The following is a 17,137-nucleotide window of genomic DNA, read 5'->3' on the forward strand; positions in this document are numbered from 1 at the left end:
GGGAAACACAGACCTCCACAAATGTCTGGACGGGATCTGGGTGCAAGCACAACATCCCGATTGCCACGAGGCCCCGAATTACTGCCTAATGATGCCCACCACTCAGAAGGATTGCAAGGTCAAGTGAGGGAAGGCCGAGAGCACACCTCACCCAGCGTCTGCACCGAGCTGGCCCCCTGTACGTCAAGGCTCATTGCCTTCCCCAGACTGTAAATTCGACCAAAGAGGTAGCTTATTAGATAATAACCCCCAGGTCATAACTCACTTTAGAATACATTATAAATTATGATTTATACATACTCTTAATTGTAAACTGAACATTACATTAAATTTGAACTTTAAATAAAATTAAAATTAATTAAATTCCTCAGTCTACACTGAGTAGATAGTGAAAAGGCACAGAGTGAGAATCTGGAAATTAAAACATTTACAATGGATACCCTGCAACTAGATAATGCTGAAGTGGCTAGTATTAGGTGTGCTGACTAAATTCCCCACAGCAGTGCGTTGGTTTAAAAGTGACACTGCGAGGTCACTGTGCTGACGGTAGACTAACATTGAATTACTACACGTAGTTTTTGGAGGTAGCACATACGTAAATAATTTTTAAAACATCGAAGTCTAACTGGGTTTTGATAAAATCTGGTCTGATGGGTCAAAATTATTTGCTGAATTTATTTAAATCTTAATAGCTGCATGACTAATTTCCCTGGAATGATCACTCTCTTGAGGGCTGCTTGGGCAACCTGTTTTCAATCCCCAAAAGATGAACTTAAAAGAGCATTCGTTCTCAGATGGAGAGGATAGGGGTGTGTGTGCAGTAACTTGGTGTGGTGATATGTTGGAAGGAAGGGGAGATTTAGAACATAGCATCAGACTTTTCATGGAACGACTGCAAGAAGAGACCTCAGACCGGAAGTGGTTCCCAAGTCAGGAAAGGCGATCGAAGGTCTGTTGAATATTCTGACCACGGAAACGAAGGTAGCGTGCACAGCATATAGATTTGCTCCCCATCCTGGGACTCCTCCTGGAAGGTTGAGGGAGAGTTGGCTGAATCATTTACTGTCACCCACCACAGCCCCTGCTTCTACTATGGAGAACGTCCACATGCGGTCTGATGTGGTACAGCCTGCCTTGATCGGCGACTGGACCTATGGTCCTCTAGGCAGTCACTCTGGGCTGCTGATTGGCCAGAGAGGAAGGAAGTCAAGAATGCACCTAGAGGCATGGCCTTAGCCTCCTTGAGGCGCTCAGCTGCCAGCTGAGTTGGAGTATACAAAGAAAAAACCCCAAGAGTTTTCACTGTGAACCTTTCCAGACCTTTTCATTTCTTAACTCCTGTGAAAAGAAAATTGATCTCAGAATCTTACACATTTAAATATCTACTTGGACTGAAAATATTTTATTATTTAAAATGCCTGCGAAGTCATCGTGTTAGAGTTCGTATTTCCTACAATTAGAAGGAAGGAAAACAATTAGCATTTTGTAGCCACCTACTATGTTCTAGATCTTGGGCTCAGCAATTTTAAATATGTGATTTTTTTGTCAGAGGGATGGGTGGTGGAGTGGGGGGTGAATTTAGGGCCCCAACGTGCTCTCATACTGATTCCCAGATTCCTGCTGAAGACTCAGATTGGGTTTTTGAGAAACTCAGCAGCAAAAGGGTGAGCAGTTGTGGTGTAGGAGGCGTTCTTAGGGGGAAAGCAAAGTGGAGAATCTTAGCCCTGGTGGATGGGGGGCACCAGCAAAGAGCAACAGGTCCACAGGGTGGGAGGGGCACCAAGGAGGCGGTGATTAGCCAGCCTCCATTTGGCTGATGGGGTCTTGGGGAAGCCTTCTCACAAGAGGTTATAGTTGAGTAGGGCCTTGTAACAAGAATCAAGGGCATTCCAGCAAAGGGCACAGGAGAGATGGCGCATAGAGGTCAGGGTGAAGGCAGGGTTAGGGCATGGGGTGTTGGGAGTAAGATGGAGCCCACTGGGGCTACCGCCAGGGCTGAGTCGAATGATAAGAGTCCTGTGTCCTCCAGGCACTCTGCCCTGACGTGGTGCAACAGATGCAGCTGGCTGGAAGGGCCTGGAGGATCAGTGACCCAGTTCCCCAACTTGCTCAGAAAGTGCCCCGGGGAAGACTGCACAAGCTTGCCTGGAGTTTGTAAGCGCATATGATGGAACTCCGAGTCCTAGAAGTTAGAGAGAACAGCAATTTCATTTTATGTTGAGAGGAAATTCTTAGAGCAGACTATTTCGTATCTATTATCTTCATTACACACATGAATCATTTGAAGGTATTTCCTGAGGACATACCCACTATGCGTTTAGAGCTGTATGTGTATAGCTGGAGAGCGGCTGCAGCCCGCCAATGGGAAACTTCCAGTTGGGTTGGATGACTCAGTCCATCCCAGGCAGTGGGGTGAGGGCTATATGGTGCTGACTTGGGGCAATTGGTATCGGCTACAGGGCAGAGAGAGCTTCATGAACTGAGCCTGGAGCGTGATTATGTTCAGCTGGGTGAAGGGGAGGAGCAAAAGCCTCTCATGGGAGGGGAAGCTCTGGAAATGTGCTTTTGGGTATGAGGTTGTGAAATGGAAATCATAGCTTTGGAGATCAGCCTTACTGGAATGGAATAAATCAAATGTAACATGGCTGGAAGGAGGTGGAATGTGGGGAGGACATCAATGTTTAGATGATTGAAGAGCCAGACAGAGAAATTTAATTCTGCTGCATTAGGCAAGAGTAACAAGCACAAATGCGTCAATGTCTTCAGGGCGAGGCAGCTTTCATAGCTTGAGAAGCCATCAAGTGTGGGGCGATAGGGAATGGTGAAGCCTGTGGTGAAGCAGAGAGTGCAAGGCAGGCCTGGAGATACCAGACTCATTTTTTAGTATAGTGACAAAACCCCCAAAATTTGCTGTAGTTGTGGTCATTGGTCTCTGAATTGGTTGACTCTATTTTTTTTTGTGGGGGGGGGGGGGGAGATAATGTTAATATTGTAAACTTTCTCAAGAAATGGAGTAAAAGTAGTTTTAGGACTTTGGCCTGATACTAAATCAAGAGGGGAACAGAGACAACTAGTCAGGGAGAAGGTGATTTCTAAATTCCAGGCATGAAGCCATAAGGCCTGGATGCTGTGGGGAGGAAAGGTCCGTGGGTAGGTGTTGAAAAGGGTGACTGGGACCAGAAAGCAGATGGAGTCCAGGAGGTCCACGCTGAATTTCTGAAGTCCTACAATTTCCCATCTCCTGAGCCAGAAATTATAAAACCAGGATAGTTTTACAAATAAGTGCTGGAATAAAAAAAATCAAAACAAACCCAAAAAACCCACCTGTTCCTAGAGTCTTTGCATTTTCTTTGTTATTGTTAATAACGTTCCTGTTTGCACAGATACACAGTCTGATATTAGTTCATCTCCAGGAACCGTGGTGAGGTAAGTGAGAAAGAAAAGAGAGAAAGCAAAAGTGGGATTTTAATGAAGGAAAGTGAAGCATCTCCAACTTAAAAACAAGCAAAACATTGTCATGATTATTGAAAATAGAAACCTGAGATCAAAATCCAAAGATTTTACAAATCCATGCACTCTTTATTAACTCATCCAAGAAAAACTCCCACAAAAGATTTCTGAGATGCTGGGAGTGGGGGCAGGGTATAAATAGCTGTGCTGGAGACAGGAATTCAGACGGTTCTAAGCATGCTGACAGTATGGTAAACAAACGAGCAGTTGCCTTCCTGACACAAACATTGGGACTCGGCTAGTTTTGATTTCTAGCTCTGATTCTGTGTGACTGTGCCACCGAAATTAAGATTTCTCACTTTACATCTCACCATTCTTGATGGGGCCAGAGCTGGTGCAACATTACATTCCGTCTAGAACGATTTCACCCTCAAAGCAAAACTGCAACATCTCATATGGCAACAGAGCGTTGTATTCATGACTGCCTTTTCTTCCTTTCTTCCTTTCTTTTCTTTCTTTTCTTTCTTTCTTTTTTTTTTTTTTTTTGTAAGCAGAAAAATAATGTGGTTTGATGCAATGGCCCAACACAATAGGAGCTAATGAATAGAGCGTGTTGCTCTCGAGAGACTGCAGTTCAATTACTGGTGGTGCCAATCAAGGCAGAAATATTAACCATGGTAACCACAGATTTCCAGCTCTATAGATGCATCAGGGAGGCAGTTTCTCTTTGGGAATCATCGGGGTCCTGGGAGGGAGAAGGGCTTGGAGTGACAAAGCACCACTGAGCCGGTGAATGCCGCCTTCACAAAGATGGGCATTGATGGGCTACTCCTCCAAGAAGTCCTGCTGTGGAGGCCCAGAGCTTCATTCCAAGAGAACTTGTGGGGGTCCAGGAGGAAGGTACAATGGCAAAGAAATATGTATTTAGAGGGAGCTGAATAGGGCGAGAAGAAAGAAAGTGAAAGAAAGTTATGTGGTATGGGTCATGCGTTACCACAATGATCTGGATTCATTAGGATTTGGGGGCAGTGAATTACATACAGGGTAAGGTATGTGTTACGGGTTGAATTGTGTCTCTCAAAAACTCATATGTTGGAGTCCTAAACTCCCGTACCTCAGCATGTGACTTTATTTGGACATAAGGTGATGGCAGATATAATTAGTTAAGATGAGGTCATACTGGAGTAGGTAGGATCCCTGATCCAATATGGCTGGTGTCCTTATAAAAACAGGAAATTTAGACAGACATGCACACAAGGGGAATGCCACGTGAACATGAAGACAGAGATTGGGGTGATGTATCTGCTAGCCAAGGGACGCCAGAGATTGCAGCTAGGAGAAAGTAATGGAACAGATTCTCCCCCACAGCCTCAGAAGTTACCAACCCTGCCAAAAGCTTGGTCTTGGGCTTCCGGCCTCTGGAACTGTGAGATGATAAATTTCTATTGGTTAAGCCATTCAGTTTGTGGTGCTTTGTTGAGGCAGCCCTAGCAAGCTGGTACAGCCCAGATCTATTGAATCAGGAACTTCATGGCTAGGGCCCAGTTACCTGTGTTGGAACAACCTACCAAGAGATTCTGATGCACGCTGGAGTTTGAAAACTGCTGCTCTAAATCATTAGTTCCCATTAAAATAGTCTAGAGATGCTTTCTAAAAACCAGACTTTCCTAGCAGTTGTGATATTCTCCCTTCTCCCTTCCCCCCCCCACAGATTGGTTGAATTAGAATCTCACAGATATTTCTTGCAACAAGTTTGGAAATCCAGGGCGCAGGTTTTCTAATGGTGTGTCTGGTGCTTCTTCCACTTAGAAGGCAATTGCTCTTCCAATAAGGAATCTTCAGTTTTGCATCGTGTTTTCCAGTTTATGGCACACTTTAACGTGAATTGTCTCATTTGCTTAGTTTTGGGTCCTGACCCACTAGTGGGGAAGAATAAAAAGGAGAAACTTTCATTGGTTCAGCGGTCCCTCGGTGAGCCAGGCATGGGATGCATGCCCATGCAAGGTTCTGTTCTCCCAGGTGAGTGCCCGAGGGCACCTTGGGCTCTGGAAGAATCACGTGAGTTGGGGTTGCAGCTAGAGAACCTCGCAATACTTGCTCATTTAATGCTCGATCATGTTTTTGGTTGGCTTTATTTAGAAGTGAATCCTAAAATGCAGTCTTGACTGTGTCCCCACTTCCAACGCCCCAGGGCCTCCTCTGTCTCTCTTCCCTTCAGGACAGCACCTGATTTACTGGGTTGGGCCTTCAAAATTCACCCCAACTTGCTGCACCAGGCTCATTTCCCTCCGTCCCTGTCCCCTCACCCCGCACTCATGCTCTGTGCCGTTAGCTAGAGAGATAATAAACACATGGGCTCACATTGACCTTACTATGTGTTACTCTCAGCTCTTTTCAAAGGTCAGTGTGCAAAGTTCCCCGGGATTAGTGTCTGAAGTAGGCCCAAGACTCTGCATTTCTGATGAGCCCCCAGGTGCCGCTGACGGTATGAGCATCACAACTTAAGGAACAGACCCTTAGCACATATTAGCTTATTTAATCCTCACAACAACCCATGAGGTTGGTGCTCTTGTTGTCCCTTATTCAGATGGGGAAACTGAGGCACAGGATGGTGAAGTGTCTTTCCTAAAGTCACACAGCCAGTAAGTGACAGAGCTGGGATTTGACCCCAGGCAGTCTGGCTCTAAGTTCCATTTTCTTGTCCATTTCCCCAAGTTGCTTTTCAACAGGAATTACAAACTATTTGTGGTTTCCCAATACCCCGTCTTCTTTCTCTGCTCTGTGCCTCCAATGCAAGTTAATCAACCTCTCCTCCCCTCAATGTTCTCATCTGAGAAATGGGGCTATGGCAATACCTCGCTCACAGAGTTGTTATGGGGATTGAACAAGACAGTCTGCGAAGCTTGCTTTTGCTTCTCCTCCTCCTTATCATTACTATTATTATGTGGGTAAAAATGTGGACTTCAATTCCACTGACTGTGTTGGAGCTGTCTCTGCAGGACGCCTTAGCTGTGTGACCTGGCATGTGACTTAAACTCTCTGAAGGTCAGTTTCTTCTTCTAAAAAGGCTATAATAATAATAATTCCTTCCTCACAGAGTTAATTTATGAAGCATAAATTAGAGAATACACGTAAAATCTCTTTGTGTAAGCCAGGCATGTAGAAAGGCGTTAAAAATTGTTAATTGTTATTATTTTCATTCAGTAAACACTTCTTTCAGCCATATCCACATGTTCTTATTCAAGTAATATTCTAAGCCCTTTCCCATGCATCATCTTAGTTAAGCTTTACAAGAGTCTCATGAAACATTTATTCGTTTCCACTGTGCAGATGAGAGAACTGAATCACAGAACCAGAGTGACTTGCTTAATGCCATGTGGTTCATTATGGGTGGAATAGAGTTGAAAGCCCCAACCATGGCCATCGCTTCCTCTTTCTGTGATGGTCAGTGCGCGACCTTCACCAAGAGGGGTCCACCAAGTGCAGAACGAGAAGAGCACTCATGTGTGCTGCCCCTCGACTGCCTCTCCGCTCCCTGACCTCTGAGCTTGGTGGTGGTTTCCTTAAATCCCTTTCTTTCACTACGTCTTTACGTTACTGACTTTTTTTCATGCCCCTTTGTCCTCCTTGCTCTCCGACTGTGGCCCCTTTTGTGATAACTCTTGGTCACGGTGGCATGGGTAGAGTAGGCGTGGACAGTTCTGGTAACCAGTCTCTCCTTGGCTCTTTAGACTCGCCCCTTTAGCTGAGAGCCAAATGGGTCAGAGGGGGAAATGGTTTCAGCAATCCTTACTCCTGGTAGAACTAACTCCCCCCTTCAACTTCTATGAAACAAGAGCAAAAGTGGCTGACAAAATTTGAAAACTGAGTCCAGATTATTTCAGTGCAATGTACACCCATGTTCCATATGGTGTTCTGAGATGATATGAGCATCGTCTAGGGCAGAAGAAAATATTTTCCTTAAGTAAATCGGAAACTTTCTTGAGGTTGGTGGCTAGTTTACAGATATTCATTCTGGAGTTAGGATATTTGTCTTTCTCCTAAGTATTATGTGGCCTGTATAAGTGTTATTTGTGAAATGTAAGTGAATTCATATTAATTTTAATTTCACTTCAACAAGCATTTATCGCAGGCCTGTGATGCGCTTATCGGTAGGACAGACCTTTCCGGGATCAAAGGGCCCAGAATGCACAGACACACACAGACACACACATACAAAATCTCTTACACTGAACTTGAGGAGATTTGCTTCTCTCTTGGAGAACTTAAAAAGGAAAGAATTGGGGAATATTTGTGATGTTTTCCCATTAAAAACCCACGGGAATGACGGTCAAATGCTGGACGATTATTTGTCAGCCCAAAGCAGTGCTTTCTGTGAATAATTTGGATCACTGTGTCCCTCTGACTGAGGGGGGACAGAATTTTCACGCTATTGGGATGGGGATAGGGCAGAGACGTGGAGATCTGTTTTTCTAGGATGGAAGTGGTGATTTGGTAGAAAGAAAATTGAACATGCAGGCCAAAGACTTGCATTCCAATTTTTGGTCTGATATTTGTTCACAGTGGGATCTTACACAAGTTAATTAACCTCTCTGAACCCAATTTGCTCACCTGTAAGACAGAGTTAAAATATCGACTTTAAGGATTGCTGAATAGAAGAAATAGAATAATAGATGTGAGCATATTCCGTAAACACTGGAGCGCTGTACTCATTCAAAGGTTATTATTATAATAATGTTGACAACATGATTAACCTGACTGTCCAAATGGGGACGATATGGAGGAAATGAAAGCACAGATCCACCCTGGTGTCCCCACTGCTGTCCCCAACAAGCAGCCAGGCCTGAACTGAGGGGAGGGAGAGTCAGGGTAGCTGAGGCACACAGGGTGCAGCCTGAGGGAGTGGTGGGGCCAAAGCTGGAGAAGTGTAGCGTTTAGTGGCAGTAAGTACATTCACAGTGTTGTACGACCATCACCATTGTCTAGTTCCGGAATTTTTCATCACCCAAAAGAAAAACTCATACCTGTTAAAGGAGTCACTCTCCATTCCTCCCTCTCCCCAGCCTGACAGCTACAAATCTGCTTTCTGTCTCTATGGATTTGCCTAGTGGGGATATTTCATATAAGTGGAATCATAAAGTATGTGACTTTTTGTGTCTGGCTTCTTTCACTGAGCATAACGATTTCAAGGTTCCTCAGTGTTGTAGAGTGTATCTGTGCTTCATTCCTTTCTATGTCAGAGTAATATTCCATTGCATGGGTATGTCACATTTTGTTTATCTATCCAATGGACAAAGGTAGAAGGTCCTTTCTCCCTCTGGGCTGTTATGAATAGTGTTTCTGTGAACACTGGCATGCACATTTGTGTTTGAATCTCATCAACTCTTCCCTCCCACTATTTCATTCTCCATGTGGCCAAAATAATCTTTTAGAAGATAAATCTGATCTTCTCACCCCCTGTCTTAAGCCTGCAAAGGCTTCCCAGGCCTTGTGGGATAAAATTGAAAGTCATTAGCGTGGTCTGCAAGGCCCTTTGTGTTCCTGCTTCTGCCCACCGCATCAGCCTGTGTTTCTCTCCTCCTTGCTTTGCGTACTTCAGCCACTTAGCACTTATTTTGGTTCCGGCAGTACAACATACTTCTACCACCCCTGGTCAGTGCCACAGCTTTTTCAGCTCAGCCTAGAAAGCTCTTCTGGATTCCTCTTTACCAACCTCACTCAATCACACTTGAGATTTCAACTAAAATCTCACTTTCTAGGGCAGGCTTTCATGCTGCCAAACTAAGTCCAGCCTCCATATTTTGTATTCTCTCACACCCTGCCCTTCTCCTTGGTAGCATGTATCACAATTGCAATTACAGTGATTAGTTGTCTATCCCTAAAGAAATGTAAGCTCCCTGAGGGATGGTACAGGATTGTCTGTAGGCAGCTGTAAATCCAGCACTTAGCGCCTTGTCCTACAGACAGTAAGTGCTCAGCTTTCATTTATCCAACATCGTGGGTGTCCAACCCCAGCAACACTGACGCATCTAATATTCCTGCCCTTCTTGCTGTCGCTGCACACTTCCGTGTTAGCACAGTGTGGGGCAGAGGCAAGGAGGCCCCTTTGTCCTGTGAAGAATTTGGGGAATGTGCATCATTTCCTGTGAGGTCCATGGCGACATTCTCCGTGTTCTGCCATGGCCATGAGGTGAGAGGTGCCATCTTTCACTTAGAGGCTGGAAAACAAAATGAAGGTGCCATGTGGGAAAATGGCCTTCACTTGCTCTAGGACTGTTTTCTGTTAAGCAGAGGAACTGCAGCCAGAGCAAAAGTTGAGAATGCACAATGGCTGAAATACATTAAGCTTTGGGCCAATGCTCATACATTTGAAATGATGTCAGAGCCATGGAGACAAAGTCCTTTAATCTCCTGTAGAAGACTGAGTAAAGTTAGTGCCCCGTGGAGGACCACTTATGATATTTTCCTCCTGGAACAAACTGTGGGCAAGTGGGGTATGGTTGTCTCTACCAGGACAACGGCAACGGTGACCATACTCTGTAGGGTCCCTGCGGTGCTATAAGTGGTGGCGCCAGCTGTGGCCACACTTTCATATTGCAAGAATGAACCATTGCAGGTGAATGACTGATGCATTGATAGAGGATGCGAAGGACTTTATCCAGGCCGGTGGCCTGGGGTGAGGTCAGCTGTCGAAGCTGGCAGTGGGAAGAACAAAGGTGGCCCATATAGACAGATTCCCAGCCAGGGTGAACCATCAGATCATTCTGAGCCTTTTGCAGTGCACGAGGCATGCGGAAAGTCTTAATGAGGACAGTGCTTTGGTTAGGCAATTTTTTCTATTAAAAGGATTTTTCTTTTTAATAGAGGAAATATTGACGATCAAGCATTAATCATCTTTCAAGATCATGGCTAACACCCATTGAGCAGGCCCCCATGCCGGGCACTGGGCTGCATTGCTTACATGGGCCATTGCTTCCAAGTCCCCACGATGACCTCCCAGGTGGGCCTCCTGGTTAGCCCATTATGTAAATGGACCCGGAACTTGGAGAGATTAAATGACTTGTCCAAAGGTATTTAGCTAATAAGCGACAGACGTGGGATTCTAACCCAATTTTCTTTGAACCCAGAGCCAGTGCTTTTAATGGTTACAGTGAATTGACACTATTTTGGAGGTTTGGACAAGTGCAGGACCCTCTTAGGATTCGGTCCTATGCAGCAGGAAGTAGTTATAGACGATGAATTAGAGAAATCTGTCCTTGGTGTCCCCGTAGGAATCCATAGCAGATTTTCTGGAATCATGCACAGGCGAACACGTACACACACACACACACACACACACACACTCCAAAAAGACAAAAACAGGCGGATGAGCCAGGAGCCTCCGGGGGCAGAGTCTTCCTCTGAGCCCTGCAGGGCCCAGGGAATTGGTTCAGGTTGATGCTGAGGTTGGAATCCTGTGACCAAACCACGCAGTCACTCTCTTGAACTCTGTCTCTGGAACTGCCTTTCTGGATGCGGGCTACGTGTGACTTGTGGCATTACTTCTTTGACAATGTCAGAAAGCGGTGGTTCATCTTCATCTGTTCCCCTTGTACAGCCTCATGACAGAATATTGAACACCTGTAATTCACAGGAAGGTGGCATAGCTCAGGGCTTAAGAACACAAGCTCTTGGGACAAGTGTCCCTTCCAAATCCCAATTGTGCTGCATGCCTCCATGTGACTTGGGGATAGTTACTTCAACAATTTGTACCTTCCTTTCCTCTTCCATAAAACGTGGGTAATGAGGGTACCTTCCGGTGATGGTTAATTTTATGTATTAACTTGGTTAGGCTATGGTATCCAGATGTTTGGTCAAACATCAGTCCGGATATTGCTGTGAAGGAATTTTCTAGATGAGATTAACATTTAAATCAGTAGACTTTTGAGTAGAGCTGATTACTCACCACAATGAGGGTGGGCCTCATCCAATCAGCTGAAGACCTTAATAGAAAAAATTGATCTTCCCTGAGCGAGAAGGAATTCCACCAGCAGATGACCTTCAGACTCAACCTACAACATCAGCTCTTCCCTGGGTCTCCAGCCTGCCGACCTACCCTGCAGATTTTGGACTTGTTAGTCCTCACAATTGCTTGAGCCAATTCCTTAAAATACCTCTCTCTCTCAATGAGATTATATATCTATATATAAATATATATAATAGATAGATATATAATTTCCTATTGATTCTTTTTCTCTGGGGAAGGCTGACTACTGCCCTTCCTCACTGGGTTATTTTGAAAACTAAATGAGTTATTACGTGTGAAACTCATAGAGCCGTACGTGGCACAAAGTATGAGGTCACCATGTTAGCAATTATGTTAAATCTAGCATGAACTAGTGCGATCTGCATGCACACTCTGCAGGGTGTCGGCGTGGATGGGACATGAGGTTGAGGAAGGCACGGGCCTTGCCTCAGAAAGAGGACAGTCCAGCGGAAGGGACAGGCATGCACTCTGGCAATTGGAATGCACTGAGGAGAAAGAGAGAGAAACGGAGGAGTCATAATAGTGGGCTGACTGTGTGCATATTGCTCTCAGACACCTTGACCTGCTGCTCAAGGTTAGTGCCTTTCTCTAGGTCCTTCTAGTGTCATAGAAGGCATGAGTTTAAGGTTATGTCAGCCTCCCAAATGTGAGACTGGCTTTTACACAGGAAGTTGATTCTTATTCAACGATGGGGTTACGGAAGGCAAAGCTACAAGTGAATGTGTCATGCTCGGCCATGGGACAGGTGAACAGCAGATGTTTCATAGCAGGTGTCAAGGCCTATCTACAGTAAGGTTGGCGCCGGTACAGGGTCATTGGAAAGGCAGCTCCTGTCCCTGGGAAACCTGGAACCTAGGGAGGGACACTCCCACCTGGTCAACAATTCCAAAGCTTTGGCCTTGCTGGAGTGGAGGTCAGTGCCAGGGCGGTGGGAGTACAGAGGAGGGAATGACAGGAGCCGACGGGAGCCAAGGAAGGAGCTGGAGATTCAGTGGATAAATAGTAGTCGGGGGAGAGCAGAGGAAGAGACCCTCACAGAGGGAGGCAGAGCCTGGCTGGGCCTTGCCTGGCACGGAGGAAGCACTGGGCAGTTGGGTGTCCTGCAGAAGGTCTCTGTGTCCTGGGAGTGGGGAGGAGGAGCAGCATTAGATGAGAGAAGTCCAACCTCAGCGAAGCTCCTCCATAATAAACCCATTCACCATGGCTCGTGATTCACGGTGGTTACAAGAAAGCCGGGGCACAGTTGCTGAAGAACCACTTCCCCTCGAGCCCACATCTTCTACTGAATTTTGAGATAATTGTATGACACCACCCAGAGAAGGAACCCCAGCTCCTTGGAGACAAAAGCATTGCCATTCTCTCTCTTAGGGCTCCTCTAGCTCCCAGCGTGGTGCCCGGCACAAAATACATTTTCAATCCATTTTTATAGAAATGAATTCAATTTTAAGCCTTTACTTTTCAGCTCATTCTATCCAGTCAATCAGTATTTAGTGATTGTTGACAGAAATATAATCAAAGAATTTCAGATCTATAAGGACCTTGGATACTGGCTATGCACATATCTCGTAGAGATGAAGATACTGAGGCCTTGAGATGTCAAGTAATTGGCCCTAAATTACCGGGTAGCATGGCTCGTCGGGTGGAGGCCATCCAACTCTTTCTAGTCTGAGAAACAGAGCGATGATGCAGATACTCTGGAACTGCGTATGTCTTCAGATGTGGTCTATTCATTGGTTTGTGGCTGGTCTTCTGTGTTATTTAGAGAGTGGTGCTGGTAAGATTAAGATTGCATTATGGGCGAGTTGGCTTCCATTTCTCCCTGGGAGATTGAGTGCATGGCTCACCAGCTCATAACCCAAAAGATCAATGCTGGATCAGTGCAAAATCACCTCTCAAGTATTCAGCGGGCATTTTCCAGAACAGCGCTAGTTGCTGGGGTTTAATGGATATTAGAAGATGAGTCAGACATGGTTCTTGCCCTCATGAAACTCAAAGTCAGTTGGAAAAAGAGCATAACCACAGGAAACAGGACAAGGAAAAGAAAGTGAAATGACCATAGGAGGCAGTTGGCAGAATGGCCTGTTTTCAGGCTCTTGCCCTCACGATGGTAGGACAGTGTCTCCGAAAGCTCAGCCAGGGTCAGTTTTGCTTGTTCTTCACTGAGATCAGAGCCATTTGGTACCCTTGCAGTAATTTACTGTTAAAAAGGCAATCGGTTGAGTTTTCCGTTCTGAAAATCAGTGATGAGGAAACAGCCAGAGAGAGCCCGGAAACATTATTTACAAGCCAATGAAGGTGGAATTGAACAAGAGAATGTCGTTCGAGTGTGCTCCAGAATTCCTTAGGAGGGACTGCATTTTCTGTAGAGAGAAAAGGAAAGCAGGAAAACACTAGTTTGTAATACTATTTCACCACTTGTGGGTTATGCCTGATGAAATAGGAGGCCAAGTTGATTTTGGATGGGGAGTTGACAGGTGAATGTAGTGGCACCTTTCACTGAATCTCTTAGAAGCAGCAAACAGGGCTGGCCCTGTGGCCGAGTGGTTGTTAACGGAGGGTTAAGTTAACGCGCTCTGCTTCAGTGGCCCAGGGTTTCACCGGTTCGGATCATGGGCATGGACCTAGCACCACTTGTCAGGCTACACTGAGGCAGCATCCCACATAGCACAACCAGAAGGGCTCACAACCAAAATATGCAACTATGTACTGGAGGGCTTTGGGGACAAGAAGAAGAAGAAAAGATTGGCAATAGATGTTGGCTCAGGTGCCAATCGTTAAAAAAAAAACAAACCCCCAAAGCAGCAAACATTTGTTGTTAGTGTCATCAAGTGGATTCTGACTCTGTGACCCTGTGTACAGCAGAGAAGGACCCTGCCTGGTCTTTTTGTACCATCGTCTCACCTTCTGGCACTCTATCAGACAATGCTCTGCTGCTGTTCATAGAGTTTTCATGGCCAATTCTTCTTAAGTGGGTGGCCAGGTCCTTCTTCCTAGACTTTCTTAGTCTGGAAGCTCTGCTGAAACCTGTCCACCAGGGGGGACCTGCTGTTATTGGAAACAGCAACAGTAGAGCTTTCAGCATCGCAACAACCTGCACCCGCCATTGGATCACAAGCGACAGGTGGGTGATATGTTTCCCTGGCCGGGAGATGAACCCAGACTGTCGTGGTGAGGGAGCTGCATCTTAACCACTAGACCTCCAGCGCTGACTGCAGCAAACATAGCTCCTTGGGAATGTGGATTTGGTGTCTATTACCAAGGACACCCAAAAAGAGCCAGCTCACTCAAAGCAGGACTTATGGCAGTTTCTGCACAGGTGAGAACAGACATTTGTACTCATGCTTAACGAAAGTGATCCTTGTAAGACCACATGATTTATTATGACTCATTTCCCATGAGAAACTTAGCAGAATTAACCACAGAACCCATCCAAATCATCAAAAAGCTAATCATAAGGACCTCCTCTAAAATCAAGCCCCCTTAAGACAGTACCCACTCAAAGGAATCTTTGTATCACCCACAGTACTCTGCCTAGGCTCTAGCCCATAGTAAGTGCATCCTAAATGTCTGAGGAGTGAATGAAAAGAAGGCATGACCATGATAAAAAGGAAACAGAGAAACACATCAAGTTACTGTCTTTAGCTACGTATGAACATGCATAAATAATTATGAAACTGATTAAATTTACACATTTAGGAAATAACCACTCAGGATAATATTTCTCCATGAGTGTATCATCAGAGATGTCATCCAATTTGGCCCTCACACCAGAGTAGACACTTCTGTTTCCAGTTTATAGAAACTAGTGCTTAGATGCATTAAGCAACTGCCCTGGATGATGGCTATAAAAATATGGGTTCATCAATTGTCACAAATGTCCCACTCTGCGGGGGAGGCTGTGCATGTGCGGGGGCAGGGGTATATGCGAAATCTCTGTGCTTCCCTCTCAATTTTACTGTGGATCTAAAACTGATCTAAAAAATAAGTCTTTATTAAAAAACATATGGAGCAAATGAATGAGTGACCTGCACGTGGTGACTCAGCCAGCACGTGATAGAACAGACAAAATTCAGATCTCCTGATTTGTATTTAGTGCCCTGATTTAAGGTAACTCCTGAGTTAAGACCAAACAGGCATGTGCTTCTGCTCTATAACCTGCTTCTCTGGGTTTTGGTTCAGAATCACTAGTTGAAGGATACCACGAAATTTACACATACTTATTTATCTTCTTTCTGCAGGTCATTTCTGCACAAGTGCACATTGCTGTCACCCATGCTAGTGTGAGTTTCTGGAAGGTGAGGCTAAGTCAGCCCCTCCCTCCTCTGTCCTTCCTTCATGCTGTGTACCCGCCTCTCCTGTCACACCGGATTGTGAGCAGGCATTTGTCTCTGTCTCTCTCAAAGACTGAGGGCCATGTCAGACTCGACTTTCTATGCCCTCTCCCAGCTCAGTGCTTTGTGTGTAACAGGTTCTCAAAAGTTGCTAACTGCAGAATAACTATGACCATTTAACTGCCTTTATCTGTCACATATAAAATAGATTCCAATTAAATACCTTTCGACGATGCTAATAACAACAAATAAGAATATCAACATTTCTTGGGTTAATGTGATGTTCAAACAAAAGATTACGTAATTGGATGAAAGGAGCTTCTCCCTTGGAAACTGCAAAGAAGTGCTTCACTTGTGCCAGGGAGGACTTCAGACCCTGGTGCGACTCAGTCACTCAGTGTATCACGATGATGGCGTGTGGACGGAACACATGGGTTCATAGTTTGCATCCCGGTTGGCTGGTGTTCCTAACTTGATTCAGAGAACATTCCTTTTTGCTCACCATTTTGGACCACATGCCTCCAAAAGGCTAATTCCCACTTTTTGAGTTGGTGTTTATTGAGTTCCATCTGGTGAGCAGAATACCATGAACATGTCTGAAATGGGTTACGTTAATGACTGCTCAACGTAGGAGAAAGGGGACAATGATAGCAAAGATAAGGTCTGTTCCTATTGATTAGAAAACACAGTTGTAGTCTAAGCATCGGAGATTTTCTCAAGGTTAAGATTCCACCCAAGAAAAGAGCATGAATCAGAATTAGAAATCAAGTCACACAAAGACAGACGTGTTTCCTAGTGGTGTTGATAAACCGGGACAAATGAGGGGGGAAGATCAGGCAAATATTTGCAAGTAAAGTTTCAGAGAGCAAACGCAGATTAGACACATCAGAGAGAAAATTTGCTTCAAAAATAGAAATTAATTTATTTAGTAAGTCAAAGATAAGCTGGGTTGTCATTACATGAGAAAATGGAATGATGTTCCCTAAAATAAAAAAATGTGTTTAATCCCAGGGAGTTCAACTTTTGGAAATAATTCTAGAACTGGATTAAAAAATAACTTCGATAACTGCCTTGCCAGCCCTTTATTCCTCCTTTTTTGAAAAAAAGTCCAAGTTTCCTCTGAATCGAGTTTGAACACTCCTAGTGGAATTTGTCCGAGGCTCCGTAAATTGCTAACATTCCATCTTGCCATGTCTTATAAACATATAGACGGCAGTTGTTGCACAGAGTTAGGTTTTTAATAATTTTTCAACTCCTTTCCCTCTGGAGTCCAATTAAAGCCATCCTCTGCTGGGAATCCATTCGTGAATTTCGGAGCTTTATTATGAGA

At 44.9% G+C, this 17,137-nt stretch overlaps 1 long non-coding RNA gene across 1 annotated transcript in view; it reads left to right on the forward strand.

Moving 5' to 3' along the window:
* The window catches only part of LOC138917936 (uncharacterized), an 88,270-nt gene that overhangs the window by 48,237 nt on the left and 22,896 nt on the right, over positions 1–17,137 (forward strand). The window lies entirely within an intron of this gene.

Source organism: Equus caballus, chromosome 15 (genome assembly GCF_041296265.1).
Source record: "Equus caballus isolate H_3958 breed thoroughbred chromosome 15, TB-T2T, whole genome shotgun sequence".
NCBI classification, from domain to species: domain Eukaryota; kingdom Metazoa; phylum Chordata; class Mammalia; order Perissodactyla; family Equidae; genus Equus; species Equus caballus.